The sequence below is a fragment of the Pistacia vera genome, unplaced genomic scaffold (assembly GCF_008641045.1).
Source record: "Pistacia vera cultivar Batoury unplaced genomic scaffold, PisVer_v2 Contig451, whole genome shotgun sequence".
NCBI lineage: Eukaryota > Viridiplantae > Streptophyta > Magnoliopsida > Sapindales > Anacardiaceae > Pistacia > Pistacia vera.
In genome coordinates this window covers 373,132-396,254 of record NW_022196281.1, presented here as the reverse complement: position 1 = coordinate 396,254, position 23,123 = coordinate 373,132, and the positions used below count along the sequence as shown (strand labels likewise).

General features: G+C 37.7%; 1 pseudogene; it reads left to right on the top strand.

The window, feature by feature from the left end:
• Positions 1-19,204, top strand: part of LOC116144695 — a 71,450-nt pseudogene extending 52,246 nt beyond the window's left edge.
• The last annotated feature ends 3,919 nt before the right edge of the window (positions 19,205-23,123 follow it).

Sequence of the window (23,123 nt, the reverse complement as noted above, 5' to 3'; positions counted from 1 at the left end):
ATTTTCATTTTAATCAGTCTTTTTTATTATGATTAGGATTAATTTTTTTAACTCTCCAATTCTTGTTTCATTTGGTTTAATTAATTGGAGTTGAAGGCTTCCCTCCATTATTATAATAACAAATCACGAAATATGGAACATGTTTGCTAAGAAGTAATTAATTTAAGAAAAGCAGCAACTATGAAGCCAATTTTGAGCATTTGCATATATGCACATAATGATTCTATACATGTGTGCTAACTTCATTCCTAATAAAGATTGTTTAATATACACCCTATTTCAGTTTCACACGCTAAACAAAGAAAAACAATGTGGTATATTAATTAAATGAAGAATTTGTAATAGTTGATTATGAGGGTGTGATTGTAAAAATTGAAAATTGCAAGAATTTTAGGGGTGTAACGTCGAAATTCAAAATTTGAGTGAACAGTATGGGACCTACGGGTCCACCTGTACCCACATAGGGTAGTGTCAGGGTCCAATATTTAGACTTGTTTATGATCGACCTATTTAGGGCTGGTACCTATTGGACCCGTACCTATATCAGCGCACTCGCTCGTTTTGCTAGGTCTACACCTAAGCAGACTTGGCAAAATAGGTCTGGACCTGTGGGTCGGCCTGTACCTAAATAACAATATAGGGTATGGGTTTGCATAATTGGGCCCCTTTTTTTACCCATAATTGGACCAAGTACAGCCGTGGGTACCTGTTTGTAAATTTACAAAACCCAAATCCAATTTTAGGCTACAAATCCCTAACTCCTCACAATTGAATTTACCTTCTCTCTCACTCACATTACAAACGCAACTCCATCTCGACTCGACCTTCGACACTTTTCCAGTTCTCCTGTTCCATCACCGCCGACCGCCGGTTCAGGTAAGTAAAACTTCGCATTCCTTTCTCTTTCCTTCCTTGTGTTTATTTTAATCTTGATCTGAAAATTGATAAATGAAACTTGTGCGGTTGCTTCGAAGCTGGTTGGTTTCTGAAAGCAGAAACTTGAAGTGAAAAAGCATTTCAACCGCTTAATAAAAAACCATGTAAAAGTATTTGGGTTTGTTTCTTTTTAGTATTTTAGTGTTTACCTTTTATCTCCTGAAGTTTACTTTTTTTTTTTTTTTTTTTGGTCACTTGTGTGTGTTTGGCTGGTGGGAAAGTGAGAGAAAGTGTGGGTTGTGGGTTGTTTTTGGAGTTTTTTGGTTTTCTATAATTTGATTAAACAAATTTAATCAAATCAAAATTGATTAATGGACGCTTTGCGAAAATTTGAGAGACAATGATGATGGTTTTCTAGTTCACAAACCAAACATGACACCGAAGTTAGCACTTTATTTTAAAAAATATATATATATATAATAAACATTTCTGTTTATGGACAATGGAGATAAAATAAAAAAATAAAAAAAGTATAATACTAAGAAACATTCAAAAATTATAGGAACATTTACCATTCTAATGCATATCACCAGGAGCTACCATACTACCAAGATATAAATTCCTACAACTTTTCGAAACAACGAGCTTTCATAATATATGATATGAAAGTAACCAAAAAAAAATTAATAGGAATTGCAATTTTACAACTCTCACAATTATAACGTATTGAATTCGTATCATAATATGATTCTAATATAGGACATACCCCAGTTGAGAAAGAAATAGCTTGATAACATACAAGTCACAATTGGATGACTTTCTTCATTTTCGGGAACCAGTCTCACCTTAACAGAGATCTTATCAATCAATACCAAATTTACCAAAAAGATATAGTATTTTACCAATTCCTTCTAGATGAGATGCAAAAAAAGAAATTACAAACACTGACCTACATGGATTAGTGTATTCTAAGCCTGCACTTTGTTTCTACAAAGAAATAAGATGTAGCTATAAGTCGCAAAAACAGAGTGTCAAGAGGTGTTAAAAAATAAAATGAAAATTATTGTGCTGAACAAATAACTCACTATAGCTACACGACTTTGCACCAAATGACTTAGATAATTTGATCTGACACGATGATGAAAAGGAAGAAGGATAAGAAAAATTGTGGAAAAAATATTACCACATATTCCACCTGCACAATCATAAAAGAATTCTCCAGCTTTATTTTCATGGGTCCAAGCACAAAATTTTCATGTCCCATGCAGTGTTCTGAAAACCGGACTGGACTGGGAATCGGCATAATCTCTGATCCGGTGTCCTCTGATAACTGTATTCTTAATCAAACCAGATTGAGTCGCTGTTGGACCCAGGCCTAACTTCAAAAGAATCACCTAGGTACAAGGCTAGGCTGGTTGCAAAAGGATTCACACAAGTGGAGGGCATAGATTATAATGAAATATTATCCCCAGTTGTAAAGCATGCATCAATCAGAATTCTGATTTCTCTGGCTGTATAGTTCAATCTGGAACTGGGGCAACTGGATGTAAAAACAACATTTTTACATGGTGACTTGGAAAAGAATATCTGATGACAACCAGAGGGATATTCAGGACCAACAGGTAAAGTGTGTCTTCTAAGAAAAATCACTTTATGGTCTAAAACAATCACCACGACAGTGGTACAAGAAATTTGATTCTTTTATGATTGAAATTGGCTTTAATAGATGTCAGTTTGATAGCTGTTTTTATTTTAAAAGAAATTCTGATTTGACTACTTTTTACTTGTTGCTTTATGTGGATGACATGTTGGTTGCCTGCTATGACAAAACTGAGCTTACTCGATTGAAGAAAATCCTCAATACCAAGTTTGAAATGAAGGAGCTGGGTCAGGCTCAAAAGATCCTTGGTATTACCATTATAAGAGACAGAATGCAGGGAAGCTTGAAGTTGGTTCAAGAAGATTATACAGAAAAGATCCTACAGAATTTCAACATGCAGAATGCTAAGGCTGTCTAAACTCCCCTAGGGCAGCACATCAAATTATCACATGATCAGTGCCCACAAACAAAAGAAGAGCAAAAGGAAATGTCTACTATTCCATATGCAAATGCCTTGGACAGCTTGAAGTACTTAATGGTTTGCACCATTCCAGATCTAGCATATTTTGTGAGCTTAGTAAGCATATTCTGTGAGCTTAGTAAGCAGGTTCAAGAGCAATCCAGGAAGACTACACCGGTCTGCTCTCAAATGGATTGTAAGATACTTACAGGGATCCAAAAGTTGGCATTGTATTCAGTAAGAACAAAGAAGAAGACTACTGCATTAGAGGGTTTGTTAATGCCGATTATGCAGGGGACATTGATAAAAGAAAGTCCACTTCGTGTAAGGGGATTTGGTTATATGACATCCCGGTGGGTGATTGTGCTAGAAAAGGTTACTTTGGCAATTGGAAGACTTGGGGTGTTGATCTAGTGCTTTGTCTTTGTGTCATTAACAGAGCCTACCTTGTTAATGTTCACGTTCATGGAATTCTTCTTCTTAATGCTTATGCATATAGGTTTTGTACTCTGATACTTTTGAACCTAACCCAGGGCATGTCCTGTGGTAGGTGGGATTGATTTTATTCTTTAATCTCCGCTTGGTTCCATTCCTTTGACAAGAGAAATGAGAAAAAGAGAAGATTAGGGGTAGACTTAGATAGTATCATTCCTTTGCTCCTAAGCCAGGGCTTGTCCTGAGGTAGGTTGGGCAACTTTTAGGCCTTTTGTACATTCTTTCCCCTTTCTATAAAAGCTTATTTACCCACAAAAAAACAAAAAAACAAAAAAACAAAAGAAAAAGAAAGTCCACTTCAGGCTTTGTTTTTACGTTATGGGGGAATGTGATTAGCTGGAAATCAAAACTTTAGCATATTGTTACACTCTCCTCAACATAATTTGAGTATATAGCTCTGACAGAAGCAACAAAGAAGACTATATGGCTCAAGGGTTTTGTTAATGAACTGCAGCTGGAACAGAAGACTGTGGTGATCAACAGTGACAGTTAGAGTGCAATCCATCTATCCAAAAACTAAGTCTTCCACGAGAGGACTAAGCACATTGACGTCAGGCTCCACTTCATCAGAGAAATGGTTGAAAAAGGAAAAGTCAAGATTGAGAAGATAAAAGGAACACACAATCCTGCAAACATGCTCACCAAACCAGTAACTACAAATAAGCATAGGCTTTGTATAAGCCTACTCCAAGTTCAAGAATAGTCCATTTTTGCCAAGGCCACTTAGGGTGTCAATTCACAAGCCAAGGTGAAGAATTATGATGACATGGCTTGCAAATTGCCACGTTGCAGTCAAAAGAAGTCAAAGCTTTTTTTGAAGAATTGTTTCTACTAGCTTATGCGATGTCGTTTTGGTTTTTAGCTTAAGTGCCCTATCGTGGCACTTGATCCTTATTTCACTATAACAACCTTACCCCTTCACAGCTCACTTCTCTCTCGATTTTTTTTCAACCCTAGGTCTCGATTATGGAAGAAGATTTTAGTGCATTATTCATCAAACAGTTATCAAAACTTGTTGTACAGTTGGTGATTGATCAACGGAGTCTATCTATGTATAAATCCAGACCGATATGTTTGAGAATGAGGAGGAGTGTGAGATTTATCAAGTGTGTTCCTTCCTGTAGTTGTTTGTCTTTAATTTCTTAGTAATCTTGTTCTTATGATGAATGAAATACCCTAATGTGTGCCTTGAAGAGTGGATGTAGGCTGCCTTAGAGTGGATGTAGGCTGCCTTAGCCGAACCACTGTAAATATCCCTGTGTCAATTTTTCATTCAGCTCTATCCTGTTTTAATTCATCTTTGAGTTGATTGCTTATTAATTTGTATAAGTTGATTGTTGAGTTTGCTCATTCATTACTTTGATTGAAATCAGCTTCGTTAATAACCCTATTTGTTACTACATAGTATAATGGTGAACATTTTGTTATTACTATGGCATACAGTTGTTGAACTATTTTTTGTATATTTAGTTGCTATGAAAGCTTAAAGGGTATGTTAGTTTGATATATAGGTTTTTATCCATGAAGAATGTCTTTAATGCTTGATATTAGAATGTATTGGATGATTGAGTATAAAATCTTTGAATTATTTTGTTGCCCAGTGAATTCCTATTCTTGATCCATTGAGGTTAATATTAAAGCCTCCTCAGAGGTGCGACCATTTCTATTAAGGAGGTCAAGGCTTCATGTGTGTGTGTTTTTTTTTTTTTTTTTTTGGGGGGGGGGGGGGGGGGGGGGGGGGGTGTAAGTAAGCTTTTATAAAAAGGGGAAATATACAAAAGGCCTAAAAGTCGGCCAATCTACCTCAGGACAAGCCCTAGGTTAGGAGCAAAGGAATGATACTATCTAAGTCTACCCCTAATCTTCTCTTTTTCTCATTCCTCTTGTCAAAGGAATGGAACCAAGCAGAGATTAAAGAATACAATGAATCCCACCTACCATAGGACATGCCCTGGGTTAGGTTCAAAAGTATCAGAATACAAAACCCATATGCATAAGCATTAACAAAAATAATTCCATAAACATGGACATTAACAAGGTAGGGCCCATTAATGACACAAAGACAGAGCCCTAGATCAACACCGCAAGTCTTCCAATTGCCAAAGTAGCCTTTTCTAGCACAATCACCTGTCGGGATGTCATATAACCAAATCCCCTTACACGACAAAAAACCCATCACATAACAACCCATATAATTAGCTCCCATGGGATGTTTTAAAAATAGACATGGGGAGACCCCATTTCTCGGCAAGTCTTCTATTGTAAGTATTCTTTATGATCTTGCAAAAGTCCATAGCTCTCTCCCTCACCACATTATTGATGGAGTTGCAGAGAGTATGTGCATCTTTGCATTCCCCACCAAAAATCTGGCTATTTCTCTCTCTCCAAATAGAGTAAACGGTGGCTCCCAAACTTAGCTTCCCTATAGAGTACTTTAGCTTATTCTTCCTCCACCTAATCAAAGTGGCATGGTTATTTTGTTGTAAAGTTTTGAATGTATTCTTAGGGATTATGTGTCATTGTTTTGGATAATGAGAATGGAGAGAAAACAAAGGAATTAGAGGAAGAAACAAATTATAGGGGGATAGATCAAATATTTGTATTCAACAATCCATCAAAGTCTTACATGCAATTATAATCTAGGTCCTCATTTATATGATAGCCAGTCCTAAGCAAAATAGGAAATATAAATATACTTGTAATAGCTTGTTCAGTCTGACCTAAATAAAAAATTCAACTATAGGGAATCAAATCTAAATAAAACAAGTAGTAAATATCTTATTTCCCTCAATTACTAGATCATACATTCTCTATTATTCTCCCCTATTAAGTAAAACTTGACTGCTGAAGTGTTGATCGATAAAGAGGCACCATGTATAAACTGAATGTTATCAATAGACTTCAAAATGCCAAAGTTGATTGTTAAATGGTGAAGTCTGCGATGCCCTTTTTGAAGTCAAGTGATGCGCTGCTGTTTTGAGGAGCTTCAATAAATCTTGGCCCTTCGATGGATGCATGATCTAATGGCTCAAAACCCACCCAGTAGGTCAGACCTTTTGCATTTGTGAGCTATCTCGATCTTTCTCTCTATGAGTTGCGATTGTAACCTGGTGTGTTAGAGGTTTTTCATTCAAGTTGTTCTCCTTGTGTAAATCTATCTAGAGTCTTGTTGAGGGTTTCTGTTCCTTCAAGGGTATAGATAATGGAGATCGAGGTGCTGACCAAGTTGATGTTCCCAAATATTCCTAAGATCCTTTGCAAGGAATTGGCGGCCCAATGACTAGGGCAAAGACAAAGAGGATGAAAGAGGTTTTTCAAGGCTTGATCGTGGAAGTGCAATACAAAGAGGTTGTACTAGAAGACTCTAAGACTAAATTCGAAGATTTCAAAGCTTCAACAATCATGATCTATTATCTTTTTATGCAAGGGGTAGATTTGGAAGATCAAGTTAGATGCGAGGATTAATTTAGGACTTAATTTTCGTTTTTTTAATCTTGGGCTTTTTTTTATGTTTTAATTATCATTAGATTCTTTAGTCTTTTATTTATTTAAGGTTTATTTAGGTCCAAGTTGCTTGTACTTAAGCCCAACCAATTTTTTTCAATTAGCTAGGGTTTTTCTTAGGGTTTGCTGCTTATAAAAAGGGGCAGCTATGTTATTTTTTAGGGATTATGATTATCAATTGAAGTTTATTTTCAGAAAGCTATTGCTTGCCTTCTAGTGTTCTTGAATGAATGCTTGAATCTCGACTTATCAAAGGGAGTGATCAACCTTTGTGGCGTCTCAAAATTAGGGTTTTAAGGACTTAGTTTCCTTAGGTTCTAATTCGATCATCCTCAACACGTTCCTAGCAACTAACTTGTTCCTATTCCATTGAGTTTGTGGGTTCCTAGGGTAATTCACCTAGAGGGTCTACATCAAGAGAGTTCTCTAGGGATTTCAGGTTTGCGGTGCCAAAAAAGGCAAAGGTGAGTGAGCGGTTGAGGTGAATCTTGAGAGTGAGATGTGCTTGTAATCGATAATCTTGAGGGTTTAATCATAGTGCAGCGAGTCTCCATATTCTGAAGCTCAACGTGGATGTAGCTTGTTTGATCTTGAACAAGTGAACCACAATATATTGTTTTGTGTGTGTGTGTGTGTGTGTTTTTTTTTTTTTTTTTTTGGGTAAGTAAACTTTTATAGAAAGGGGAAAGAATGTACAAAAGGCCTAAAAGTTAGCCAACCTACCTCAGCCAAACTATCTAAGTCTACCCCTAATCTTCTCTTTTTCCCATTCCTCTTGTCAAAGGAATGGAACCAAGCAGAGATTAAAAATACAATGAATCCCACCTACCACAGGACATATCCTGGGTGTGGTTCAAAAGTATTAGAATACAAAACTCGTATGCATAAGCATTAATAAGAAGAACTCCATAAACATGGACATTAACAAGGTAGGGCCCGTTAATGACACAATGACAAAGCACTAAATCAACACCCCAAGTCTTCCAATTGCCATAGTAGCCTCTTCTAGCACAATCACCCGTCGGGACATCACATAACCAAATCCCCTTACATGACAAAAAACCCATCAGATAACAAAAAAATCATATAATTAGCTCCCATGGGATGTTTTAAAAATAGACATGGGGAGACCTCATTTCTCAACAAGTCTTTTATTGTAGGTATTCTTTATGATGTTGCTAAGGTCCATAGCTCTCTCCGTCACCACATTCTTGATGGAGTTGTAGAGAGGATGTGCATCCTTGCATTCCCCACCAAAAATCCGGCTATTCCTTTCTCTCCAAATATAGTAAACGGTGGCTCCCAAACTTAGCTTCCCTATAGAGTACTTTAGCTTATTCTTCCTCCACCTACTAGATATGTGCTCAACATAATCGTTCCAAGGTCGGGTGACATACCCAAGAGAAGAGAGCTCAAGGATTTGGTTCCAAATCCTTTGGGTGAAAGTACAAGCAAAAAAGAGATGATCGATCGTTTCTTGCCCATGATTACAAAAACAATACACATTGCTAGAAGCTATTTCATACCTCATCAGTTTGTCCCTGGTCTGAAGCCAATCCTTACATGCCATCCACATGATAATGGAGTGTCGTGGAATAGCTTTTAGGAACCATACAAGGTGATGCCATTCCACTCGGTGTTGGTGCACACGAGCAACCCACCAAGCTGATTTTATAGAAAACTTACTGAATGCATTAGGATTCCAAACAACCACGTCCTCGCCCTCCTTTGGATCAAAGTCAATAGAATCCTTCATGTCCATCAAAGCCCAAGAATTAGTCGTTGGCCATCTCCACCTTGTCCCATCCCAATCCCTCATCAGTATATTGTTGTGTGGTTCTTGATTCCTTACTTTTAGTTTGTGTTTGAGTAATTAGTGTTTAGGATTGTTCAATTAGACCTTGTTTACAATAGTGGTATCAGAGCCAATACCCTAGGGTTCATCTATTCTTGAAATCGATCCGAAAATTGGCAGAGTCACGATTTAGGGGTTTTTTTCAAATTTGGGTGTTTTCAATTTAAGGAAGTTCTTGACCTCTAGGGTCCTGAATCTTGAGTCTTTTGTTCAATCCTTGAACACCAGAGATCAATTTCGGTCTCAAAGGGTCAAATCAAAGAAGTCAATCAAGATCAGGTAGTGAACCTTTAGGGTTTGTTTCTGAACCAAAATCTGAGCACTACCACACGTGTAGAAATCTCCCAGTATGATGGGAAGATGGATTTCAACACTTGGATGAAGAAGATGAAGGCTCTTCTATCCCACAATAAGGTGGGAATAGCACTAGAGAAGTATGTTACGAAGTGGTCTGAAGAAAAGTTGAAAAAGAAGGCAAAGATAAACAAAGAAGCCTACAACTTGATCATTATGAATTTATCTGACAACGTGCTGCGAAAAGTGGATGGTTTGGACACACTGATCGAACTTTGGGGTAAGCTCAAAACTTTATATGCATTTCAGTCTGGTCCTAATTTATCATTTTTAAAAGGTGCATTGTTTTCTTATGAAATGGATATTTCTAAGTCACTAGAAGAAAACCTAGATGAATTCCTAAAAATGACATTGATACCAAAAGGAACTGATCACGAATTAGGGGATTTGAGTCTTGCAATGATCTTAGTAAATTCGTTACCTGATGAATACTTTGTGGTAAAGAACGCATTACAGTACACTGGAACTGTTCCCAGTGTTGACTTCGTAATAGCTGGGTTGAAATCTGGAGAACCTGAGTTGAAAATCTAAAAAAGAAATAGGAATAACTTTTTTATAAAGGGCAGACTTGATGCTAGACATTTAGGATATTTAAAGAATAAGAATAAGAGAAAGGCTAATAATGTAACACCTCCTCTCTACTACTATTCTTATAATACATACTATGTAAATTATAGATATACATAGCGTATGAAAGATAGTGGGCTCAAATTTTTCTTTACTCATAAAATATAATTCTTTACAAATACAAAATACTATGTATGAAAAACTTTCTACTTAATACAAAACATCATAGCTGATGGACAGTGGTGCCAATACTCTCCGCTCCTCGACGTCCATCCGACCGCTGCTCTTATTCCTGCAACAGGGAAGAACAATGGGGTGAGCCCAACAAGGCTCAGTAAGTAAATCCTCTACTACCTATCCCCGCAACTCACTTTTTGGTTCTTCCTTACTCTATCGTTCTTCTATTTCTAATTCTCACTGTTTTTCTCTTTCTTTCTAATACTTTTATTCTCCTTTAACTCTGTTCTGCTCTTTTTATTCTTTCTTTCTCTCTATTCTTATTCTCTGTTCTTTTTCTCTTATTCTTACTCACCATGAAGGAAAATCATGGTTCTCTCTCTTATTCTCGTCATACTCACCATAAAGAAAAATCATGGTTCTCTCTTATTCTCATCATACTCTCACTAACCATGGAAGAAATCATGGTGCATGCATGTATGAGATGTACATGCAATTAATGCAAAAGAACTGAATGTTTCTTTCTTCTACTCTCAATTCTTACTAGCTCAAATTCTCTCATTCTTTCTCGTACTCTCTCAATCTATCTCATTCTTTCTCAAGCTTTCTCATCCTTTAATTCTCTCTATTATCTCATTTTCATTTCTCATAATTTATTTCGACTAACTCGCTCTTTGAATGTGTAACGCCCCACCTGAGGTACGTAGTTATTGTTTCTTCTTTCGCTCTTATTTGAGTTGGTTTTTGGTAATATTGTTTGATTGAGTGTTGTGTTGAATGCTTGCCCTGAAATTGGTTGAAAATAGAAGAAGTTCAGTGTGCCAAGCTTCGCCGGGGCGAAGAAGAATCTTCGCCGCGGCGAAGAGGTGTTGAAACCACGGGGATAAGAAGCAGGAAAAGTGGGGAGTAAAATGTAAGGATTTTTCATGGAGAATATGTTGATATGGGGGTGTGTTTGTAATGAATCAAAGGATATAGATAGAATTCCCAAAGAAGAGTAAGGGCAAAATGGGAATGCTTGGGTATAAATTTCATTAAAAGGAATTAAGAGTTAGCAAACCCCTCATTCTTCTTCTCACACGCAACTCTCCACTCTTGTTTCCTCTCAACTTCTCTTTCTTTTGATCAGGGAGTTCCAAGGGGTTTTTGAAGTGATTTGGGGTAGAAAATCAACCTAAGGCTTCCTAAGGTAAGGATTCTTACTTTGGTTGTGAACCTTTGTGAGTTTTAGCATATATTGAAGTTTGAGGGTTTTTGTTCTTTTGGTTAAGAGTAGAGAAAAAGTCAAGCAAACCAAGTGAAAGGAGGAGTTGGTGAAGTCTCTCCATAACAAGGTAAGTAAATCCCAACCTAAGTTGAGATTTAAGAATTTTCTTGATTAGGGTTTTGATAGAAATGATGTATGTATGTGATATACATGTGATATGCCATGTATGGAGGCCTAAATAGAGATTTCTATGCCTTGTGATTGTTTATACCTTTCAAATATAAGAAATGAGTTGTGAGTTGGAAAGGTAGTTTGAGATGGAATTGACGGGGTATTGTGGAACCCTTTTTGGAAGTGTTTTTATTAGGCAGGTTTTGTGGCTATGTGAGGGGGTTTCTCCCCATTTTGGATGGTTAGAGAAAGATTTAGAATCATTGCTATAGTAGAGTTTTATGATACACTTGAGTTGTTTGATGAAATGCCTAGTAGGGGTTTGAGTATGAGTAGTGAACCTTAATTCTTGCAACATTGCATGTTGGCATTTCATAAGTGCATTAGTGGAAATGAACCATCCATAGGCACTAATTGTGCATTGAAAAGTGACCTAAGAAAGAGTAGGAAACTTTGTGTATGCAATTACTCTATGAGTAGAGAACTTGGTGGATGCAACTACTCTAAGGGTAGAGAGAATGAAAAATGCTAGAATAGAGTGAATTAGAAGAGTAGTATAGATGGGTTGATGCTTTGTGATCATCACCCGACAGTTATGGGAATCGGGTTGATGCTTTGTGATCACCACCCGAATAGCCATTAGAGATGGGTTGATGCTTTGTGATCGTCACCCGATAAGTATTAGAAACGGGTGGATGCTTTGTGACCACCACCCGGTTAGTTATTAGATAAGTGGGTTGATGCTTTGTGATCATCATCCGACATTTAGTAGAAGTGGGTTGATGCTTTGTGATCATCACCCGACAGTGATTAGAGACGGGTTAATGCTTGGTGATCGTTACCCAAAAGTCATGAGAAACGGGTAGGTGCTAGGTGGTCTCCACCCGATAGTTAGGAAAACCGAGTAGGTGCTTTGTGATCCCCACTCGGTAGTCACTAAGAACGGGTTGGTACTGTGTGAATTCCACCCGATAGTCATGGAGAGTGAGATGGTGCTGTGTGAACGCCATCCGGCCGTACCTCCGGTAAGATGAGGCCATGATGTTTAGTAGAAACAGAAATAGAAACAGAAATAGTATAAGGAAAGAATTAAGAGTTATACATACGGGGACAGACAGATAGAGGGTTTTACTTACTGAGCATTATTTTGTGCTCACCCCGTTATTTTCCTTTGTGGATGCAGGATCTAGGTGTTGATGCAGTCGGAGGGGCGTCGGCAAGCGAGGAGCAATAGCTACACTGTTTCCCCTGTTTTGTCTTTTAAAATGAATTTTTGTAAACAATACTCTTTGTGTATAAAAGACATATGACTTATAATGAAAAGAAAGTTTTGGGCCCAATTTTCTATTGTTATTATGCATGCATTGTACTAGTTTTCAGCAGTTGTTACAGAATGTCACGGCCCCATCTTACCGGAGGCACAGCCGGGACTTCTCCCACTCTATGTGACTTCTACTCATTCTCTCCTGTCTCTCTTTCTCATAACTCTTTTGTGTTAACTTTCTGTTGTAGGTCACGGCCTCATCTTACCAGAGGCACGGCTAGGTACTCATCCCACTCTTCGTAACCCTACTCATTGTCTCTCTTTATTCTTTCTCATGTTTGCTCATTCTTCCTCACTTGCATGTCACGGCCTTATCTTACTGGAGGCATGACTGGGTGGAGATCACAAAGCACCAACCCACTCTTCGTGACTTCTACTCATTCTTTGCCGATCGGACTCGGTCATGCATGGATTCGGAACCCTTAGCCACGTGAGTGTCTTCTCTCTCTCTCTCTGAATGTCACGGCCCCATCTTACTGGAAGCACGGCTGGAACCTCATGTTCCACTCTTCGTGACGGTCACGGCCCCATCTTATTGGAGGCACGACTGGGGATCACAAAGGACCCACTCTCGTGACTTTACTCATCACTCACAGGTTCTCCATCGTACAACCTATTCTATTCTCTTCTTTTGCTCTTAGAGTAGTGTATTCACAAAGCTCTCTACTCTTGCTCAAACTAATACTCATCTCTTTCTCAAGCTAGTATTCATGGTATAGTTTAACTCTTAGAGTAGTCTATTCACAAAGTTTTCTACTCTTTCTCAAGCTATTACTAGCTTATACTCAAAATTCTCTACTCTTTCTCAAGCTACTTCTCAAATGCACAACTAATGCATCTGGATGGTTTATGCTCATTAATGCACTTATGAAATACCAATATGCAATGTAGCAAGAATTAAGGTTCACTATTCATACTCATGCTTCTCTTAGGCATTTCATCAAACAACTCATGTGCATACAAAAACTCTTCTCTAACTACAACTCTACTTCTCTTTTTAACCATCCAAAATGGGAGGAAACTCCCTTCTATGGACACGGTTCCTATAATAGAAGAACACTCCCAAAATATCTACTCAATCTCCTCCAACTTCATCTCAATCTCATCACACATCAACACTTCCCATAAAGGAAATATCCAACAAACATAATATGAATACTCTTCTCAACTCAATTTCTCAACAAGTAGACATATATCTCAACTCAATTTCTCAACAAGCATCATATATACATGCATAAAGAAATCTCTACTCAAGAATTTCTTAAACTTTAGCTTAAGTTGGATTTACTTACCTCATACTTGAGTAGTCTTCACTAAAACTCTCTACTCTTGTTGGACCTTAGCTTTCCCTTATTTCCTAAGCATAAACTTAGTAAATTCTTTGTCAAATTCCAACTCAAAACTCTCAAAAATCCCTTGGAAGATTGAGTGAGGAATTGAGAGAAAATGAGAGATGAAGAGGCAGTTGGAAATGGGTGAAATGAAGGGGTTTAGAGAACTCAACCCTTATTAGCTCATATAATATACACTCTTTCCCATTTTGCCCTTACTCTTTCTTGAAAATTTCACCTTTATCCTTTAATTCTTTACAAACTCACCCCCATTTTACACTATTCTCAATGAAATTTCCTTGCATTTTACTCCCCACTTTTCCTTCTAATTAGGGGTAAAATGGTCATTTTGCCCTTAGTAAAGAATTCTCTAGTAAACTAAAACAAAACTCAGCCGGCCCTTCGCAGCGGCGAAGGATTCTCTGTCACCCCGGCGAAGAATTACATAAGCAACATTGCAAATTCAGAGCCGACGTCGCCACAGCGAAGCTTCTTCCTCGCCCCGGCGAAGGCTGCAACTCCAAAATCCGCCAAGTCTTGATCAATTCCAGGGTAAACACTCAACCAAACCCAAAACATAAACTCAACCAAGGGCCAACCAAACAACATGAACAATATACAAACTCATTTAGGAGCAATTCAGTAACCCTTTAGGCTATACCATAAACAATGGCTACGTATCTCAAGTGGGGCGTTACAAATAATAATAAACCTAAATCAGAGACGAGAAAATGTTTTTATTGTAAGAAGCCTAGACACATTAAAAAGAACTGTTATGATTGGATTAAGAAGCAAAAACAGCCTAATCCTGAGAGTAACATAGCATCCTCTAGTAATAGCACTAAAATCACTGAAGCACTCACTGTATCAAGCTCTAAAATTGCTAATGAATGGGTGTTAGACTCAGGGTGTTCCTTCCATATGAGTCCAAATAAAACTTCTGATATGAACTCCACCAACAATTGTGATGAAACCCGATAACAATGATGGTTTGGAACCCTAGGATCGTGTAGACAAGATTTGTTGAGCCTTGACCCGTCACCTAATAAGATGAAAACCAAGACTACGAAGGACTGAAACGCCACACCAAGAAACCTTAGAATCTCTTAAGAATCAAGGTGATAAGTTTGGTTATTTGAACGCCACAAGATTAACTTGATAAGTTCAAGAGTTCTTTCAAGAACAGAGAGGAACACAAGACCTCACAATGATAATAATTTTCTGAAAATCCAATCTATCTATTAAAATTCGTAATGCCCATCTATATACTTGGAACAACCCTCCAAGAATAGGAAAAGTCATAACTACATCTTTAAAAGGAACACAAACATCAACATAAACAAGTCCCCACATTTTTAGGCCTCTTGGACTTCTAAAGGCAACCAAAAAATAACTAAATGACTAAATTCAATGTATTTAACATAACCAGCCAAGACCATCAACATTCCCCTATTTAATATCCTTGAAACTCAATAAATTCACGCCCTCTAATGGTCAAACCATACTGGTCACGTTTTTGCATGCTAATTAGCCTCTTCAATTGCTTTGATGACATGGACTAAGCCTTGATTATTATTTGAGCCCATCTTGGTCTTTTTAGAATCAGCCCAATTCTCTTGGATTAGCCCATTTAGTGCTTCCTTGAAACATTTGGCTCTAAGTCTTGTAATTGGGCCATTAGGAAGTGACAAAGGGTCTTGTGCAAATTCAGCTCCATTGCCATGTGTATGATTAGCTTGTCCAGCTCCTTGGTTTGCATCAAGTTGGTTTCAAAATTTGATAAATGGTGAACCTGAAACTATTTTTATGGGAAATAACCACTCCTGTAGGGTTCAAGGCGTAGGAAATATCACCATTAGACTAACTAGTGGTAAATTCATAATGTTAACAAAAGTGAGATATATACCTGAGCTTAAGCGTAACCTGATTTCAGTGGGCACGCTAGATGAAGCTGGGTATAGCTATAGGGCTAAAAATGGTTGCATTTCTGTTTACAAGAATCATCAAATATTGCTTGAAGGGGTTAAGAGGCATGGTTTGTATATTTTGTGTGGTCAGTATTATCCAATAGCGGTGAATTCTGCTTTTATACCTACTAACATCTCTCCTGCAGTTATAAATTCCCTTAAATAGCAAGGGTACTTCGGCAATGATAATGTGTCAAATCTTAGTTTCTGTGAAACATATGTCATGTGTAAATGACACAAGCTGAGTTTCCCAAAAGGAACTCACCTGGCTGTAAATTGTCTAGAATATTTAGATGCTGATCTATGGGGCCCAGAGAGAGTTAAATCACATGGAGGGAATGGATATTTCCTATCCATTGTGGATGATTATAGTAGGAAGGTATGGGTATACCTTCTTAGATCTAAGGATGAGGCCCTAAGTAAATTCAAGTGCTGGAAAACTTTGGCAGAAAACCAAGTGGAGAAAAGTGTAAAAGCTCTTAGAACAGATAATGGCTTGGAGCTCTATAACACTAAGTTTCATACATACTATAGAGACCAGGGAATTTTAAGACAAGGACAGTTAGGACTCCCCAGCAAAATATAGTTGCTGAGAGGATGAATAAGACCTTGTTAGAGAAGGTCAGGTGTCTTTTATTCACTATTGGTCTGCCTAAGTCATTTTGGGGGGAGACTTTAACCACTGCTGCTTATTTAGTAAATAGCTCTCCTTCTAGTGTAATAGGTTTCAAATGCCCTAATGGAGATCGAGGTGCCGACCAAGTTGATGTTCCCAAATATTCTTAAGACCCTTTGCAAGGAATTGGTGGTCCAATAACTAGGGCAAAGACAAAGAGGATGAAAGAGGCTTTGCAAGGCTTGATCATGGAAGTGCAATACAAAGAGGTTGTACTAGAAGACTCTAAGACTAAATTTGAAGATTTCAAAACTTCACCAAGGATGGCCTATTATCTTTTTATGCAAGGGGTAGATTTGGAAGATCAAGTTGGATGTGAGGATTAATTTAGGAATTAAATTTCGTTTATTTAATCTTGGGCTTTTTTCGATGTTTTAATTATCATTAGATTCTTTAGTCTTTTATTTATTTAAGGTTTATTTAGGCCCAATTCACTTGTACTTAGGCCCAACTCGTTTTTCAACTAGCTAGAGTTTTCTTTTAGGGTTTGCTGCTTATAAAAAGGGGCAGCCATGTTATTTTTGAAGGACACATTATTATCAATTCAAGTTTATTTTTCAGGAAGTTATTTGCTTGCCTTCTTGTGTTCTTGAATAAATGCTTAAATCTCGACTTATCAAAGGGAGTGATCAACCTTTATGGCGTCTCAAAATTAGGGTTTTAAGGACTTAGTTTCCTTAGGGTTCTAATTCGATCATCCTCAACACGTTCCTAGCAAACTAGCTTGTTCCTATTCCATTGAGTTCGTGGGTTCTTAGGGTAATTCGCCTAGAGGTTCTACATCATGCCTTAAAGAAAAATGGTCAGGGAGAAAACCATCCCTAAACCATCTAAGAGTCTTCGGATATGCAACTTATGCACACACCACATATGGGAAATTGGAACCTAGTCCCTCAAATGTGTGTTTTTAGGGTATCAAGATGGGACCAAGGGATATAGGTTGTGGGAGACAGATGCTCAAGGGATCAAGGTCATCGTCGGTAGGGATGTGGTCTTTAATGAGTGTGTGTTTCCTTGTAGGGTTACTTACACTAATGCAGGTACCTCAAACCACCAATTGGAAAACTCTTATCAAACCGAGGGTACTTAGTTTGAGGTGGAGTCAACCAACCAATAGGAACAAAAGACCACTATTGATGGACCAAAACCTGAATCTGAACCTGAACCTGAACCTGAACCTGAACCTGAGGACACACCCATTGATATTGACCATGATGGTGAAGGTAAGCATGTGGATAATATTGAGCATGCCCAACAAAAGGACTTGGCACAATACCAACTAGCTAGAGACAAAGCAAGGAGGGAAATAAGACCCCCTACAAGGTTCAGCTATGCTGATCTCATCTACACAGCGCTGCTTGCTGGTGTAGAGATTTAAAGGACTGAACCTGACTCTTATGAGGATGCCATCAACTCAAAGGACAACAAGAAATGGCTTAGTGCCATGAATGAGGAGATGGATTCCCTAAGGTAGAACAAGACATGGACTTTGGTCCCAAAACCCAAAGAGAAGAAGCTGGTGGAATGTAAATGGCTTTATAAGTTGAAGGAGGGCATCAACAAGTCCAACCCGATAAGATACAAGGTCAAGTTAGTGGCCAAAGGCTATACACAAAGGGCATGTATCGATTTTACTGAAATTTTATCACCTGTAGTTAAATTTAAAACTATAAGGCTGATGTTATCTATAGTAGCACATTATGATTTAGAGTTAGAGCAGTTAGATGTAAAAATTGCATATTTGCGTGGGGAATTAGAAGAGCATAAAAAAGAAGTGTTTTTAATTTAAGAATTTTCTAGTTTTGTAGAAATGGCGAAGCTGTTTAATCATGAACACTCTAATTTTCTTTCCCTTTATTTTGGTTTTATTTTCAAACAAGAATCATAATAGAAAGAAAAAGGATAATGCTAGTTGAAACATAAAATAATAAAATAAAAGGAAGAATAATGGAAAAAGATAAGATGAAGAGATGAAATTTTAAGAAAATGAAGCATTTTTGTAGTATAAAACTTTTTTTTTTTTTTTTATAGACTTATCGTTGATTCACCATTGTATCTCTTTTAGTTGGCTTCAATGATGTAAGCCAGTTGTGTCTGAAGTTCAATTTTTTATTTTTACTTTTTGTGTTTACTCCATGGGGGGATTAATAATTATGATGTTTTTCAAAGACAATGGCCCAAGGTTTGATTATCCTTTAACTGATGTTTTACATGTAAAGTGAGGCTGAAAGTATTTGATCATTCGTTCCTTCAGTGCCTAATCATTTTATATTTTTTGTTTAAGCTATATAACAAAGGTAGATTTTCTTCAGGTTTTTCGAACACTGAATTCTCATGTCTTTGTTGAGGACCATTGAGCTTTTTGTAGTATATATAAATAGAACTATCACTTCTGTTGTTGAAATCCTACTGAGATTGCTATTTTTGATACTGGGCTAGATGAAAGAATGGGAAAATGAGACTCAACATATAATAGCTTAAACATTTATTTGATAATCCTGAACATGTAGATCTTTATACTCCATTATCTTTGAAACTATCATGGTATATCCAAGGCAATGGGAAGTCTGTAAGCAGAAGGATGAAGATGGGTCGCCTCCTAGTTGTGTCCCAATTCTCCGGCAAGACTATTTCAAGTAAAAGAAATATGCGTGGGACCAATGTTTCGAAAACCTGACTGCGCCTTGACCCGTTCAAGGGTCCGGTTTTTGGTTTGACTGGTTGGATTGGTCGGTTGGACAGTATTCTATAAAATTATTTTAGTCTCTAAATGTTTGAAATTCATAAAAAACAACCCTAAATAATTACGCATGACTCCCTTAAGGTTTGAATTCTCTCCAAAACACCCTTGTTGCGTGAAGAGACTGGTGAGTGGTGGCAGCAGTGACGATTGATGGCCAATCGAAGTTTGAAATCATAGGGTTTTTAATGTATAGGTGCCGGCAAATCTTATGGTGATGTTAGAGAGTTCTACCAACATCAGAATTTTTTGGAACCAAGAAAAGAGGTCGACGGTTTCGTGAACAATGGTGGACGGCGATCGACGGTCAATCGAAGTTTGGAATGATAGGGATTTTGATGTAGAGGTGTCGACGAATCTTATGGTGGTGTCAGGGAGTTATAACGGCGTCAGAATTTTTCGGAATCAAGAAATAATGTCGGCAGTTTCGTGAACGATTTGTGGACGGCAGGTGACGAAACGCTAGATGGCGGCCGTTGAAAATGGATGGGTTTTTTCAAGTCTTATGGCGGTGTTATCTCCCTCGAACGATGTCAGAATCCAATAGGATTGAGTCATAGTGTGACCTTGATTGGACCGTGATTCGGCACTATGCACTTAACCACCCTGCAGTCTTCTGGTTTGTCAACTAAGATCCAGGTATTGTTTTTCATTAAGGAACTGAATTCCTCCTCGATTGCGTTCTTCCACTCTGATTTTTCAGGTCCTAATATAGCTTCCTAAAAGGTTTTAGGCTCATCATTCATCTCTTCTTCTACCTGAAGAGCATAAGCTACTAGGTCTACATATCCTAGTCTATTGGGAGGTTTATTGACTCTTCTAGTTCTATCCTAGATAGCTGATAGTTTGCCAAATATGACTCTTGTTCCCCTCGCTCACTAGGTTCATTTGTATCATGGTTTTTAGGATTCTCCATAATCTCTGCTACTCCACCTTGATGGTTAGAAATTGCATCCTGAATTTCCAACTCTAAGTGATCTAATCTTGAGGCAAAGTCAATTGGTTTTCCAGGTTCATTTTCCAGTCTAAGAAGGACCTCTTCCCTAAAAACCACATCTCTACTGATTATACATTTCTTAGTTTCTAGATTCCAGAACTTATAACCATTTACTCCCACTGGATATGCAAGAAACAGGCATTCAATGGCTCTAGGTTTCAATTTATCTTCCTTTACATGGACATAAGATAGGCACCCAAAAACTCCTAAGTTTTCCAGTTTTATAGGGTGTCCAGTCCATTTTTCTAAAGACACCTTCAAATCTATGGCAGATAAGGGGGTTCTATTGATGAAATACACCATAGTATGTGCAGCTTCTACCCAGAATTTTACAGGAAGTTTAGAGTTTAACAAGATGCTTCTTACTTTGTCTAGGATTGTCCTATTCATTCTTTCACAGAGGCCATTTTGTTGTGGCATATTTCTGAAAGTTTTGTGCCTAACAATTCCATGGTTTTTACAGAAACTACTGAATTCATCATTCACAAACTCAAGACCATTATTCCCCCCCCCCCCCCCCCCCCCCCCCCCTCTCTTTTTCTTTTTTTTTGGGTAAGTAAGCTTTTATAGAAAGGGGAAAGAATGTACTCAAGACCATTATTTTTCCTAAGCCTTTTAAGTTTCTTCCCAAATTGAGTTTCAACCATTGTTTTACATTCTTTAAACCTAAGAAATGCCTCATCTTTAGTCTTGGGGAAGTATGTCCAGACATGCCTTGAATAATCATCTACAAAACTGATGAAGTACCTGTAACACCCTAGTGAGTTATGTCTAGTTGGTCCCCATACATCTGAGTGAACATACTCAAGTGGTGAGCTTGAGTAATGTTTACTAAATTCAAATTTGACTTTGCACATTTTGCCAAAGATACAGTGTTCACAAAAGGTTAAACTTCCAATCTTGTCCCCTCCTAACAAATTATGCTTACTCAACTCATCTAACCCTTTTTCACTGACATGTGTCAACCTTTGATGCCACAATAAGGTTTTGTCTTGTGTTACTGCAGACCCTACAGCAGCTATGTCATACTCTGTCCTACCTTTTAACATATAAAGGTCATTTATCTTTTCACCTTTCATCACTACTAATGATCTTTTCATCACACTAAGGCTTCCATTTCAGCCCTTGTAACTCAGTCCTATTGAGTCTAAAGTGCCTAGTGATATTAGATTCCTTTTGAGGTCAGGAATATATCTCACATCTTTGGGGGTTTTGGTTAGGCCATTGTCAAGGCTTAGTTTAACAGTGCCTATACCCTTAATGCAACATACTGCATTATTTCCCATCATACTTTCCCATCACTAGAGTTTGAAAAGAACTAAACCACCCCCTATTAGGTGTCATGTGATAGATACATCCTGTGTCTAATATCCATTCCTCACTATTTCTGCCTTCAGAGATGACTAACACATCTGAACTTTCATAACCCTCAGACACAACACCAGCATTGCCTCCCTCTTCCTCCTTTTCATACTTCTTCTTACCTTTTCTCTCAGGACAATCTCTCCTAAGATGGCCTTCCTTGTGACAGAAGAAGCATTTCCATTTCCCAGTTTTGGACTTGCATCTATTCCTATTGTGTCCCCCTTTTTTCTAGTTCCTCTTCTCTAATTTACCCCTTACCATGAGACCTTCCCCATCACTGCCTAATTTCAATCTATTCTCACTATCCTTAGCTGTAATGGCTTCTATAACTTCTTCTAATTTTAGAGTCTGCCTACCTTATTTTAAGGTTTCTACAAAATTAGAGTAGGGTTTTGGTAGGGAATTTATAAGGATTACAGCCTGGTCTTCATCATCAATCTCTATTGATATGCTTTATAAATCCTGTATAATTTTCAGAAATTCATCCTTGTTGTCTTTTAAAGTTTTTTGCTCATCCATTTTAAATCCAAACAATCTTTGTTTTAAAAATAGTCTATTAGGGAAACCTTAAGATCGATATAGAGTGTCTAACTTGTTCCAGGTCTCAACAGCAGCTTTCTCCTTCTTCACTTCTCGAAGGACTTTGTCACCTAGTCCTAAGATCAAGGAGCTTTTAGCTTTTTTGAGAACATCCTGCTTCTCAACTTCAGTCATGGTGTCAGGCAATCTAGATTCCCCTTTCAATGCTAATGCTAGTCCTTCTTTAATCAGCACAGCTTCCATTTTCATCTTCCAGAGTCCAAAATCATTGTCCCCTGTAAACTTTTCGAGGTCAAATATAATAGACATTTTTTTGGTACAAAATTTGTAACGGCAGAAACAAAGAAATCAAAGATAACCCTAATTAGGTCTTGAACCAAGCTCTAATACCAATTTGTAGTAACAAATAGGGTTAGTAACGAAGCTGATTTCAATCAAAGTAATGAATGAGCAAACTCAACAATCAACTTATACAAATTAATAAGCAATAAACTTAGAGATGAATTAAAACAGGATAAAGCGGAATGAAAAATTGACACAAAGAGATTTATAGTGGTTCAGCTAAGGCAGCCTACATCCACTCTTCAAGGCACACATTAGGATATTTCATTCATCATAAGAACAAGATTACAGAGAAATTAAAGACAAGCAACTACATGAAGGAACACACTCGATAAACCTCACACTCCTCCTCCTTCTCACACATATCAGTCTGGATTTATACACAGATAGACTCTGTTGATCAATCACCAGCTGTACAACAAGATTTGATAACCGTTTGATGAATAATGCACTAGAATCTTCTTCCATAATCGAGACCTAGGGCTGAAACAATCGAGAGAGAAGTGAGAAGTGAATGGGAAAGGTTGTTACAGTGAAATAAGGATCAAGTGCCACGATAGGGCACTTCAGCTAAA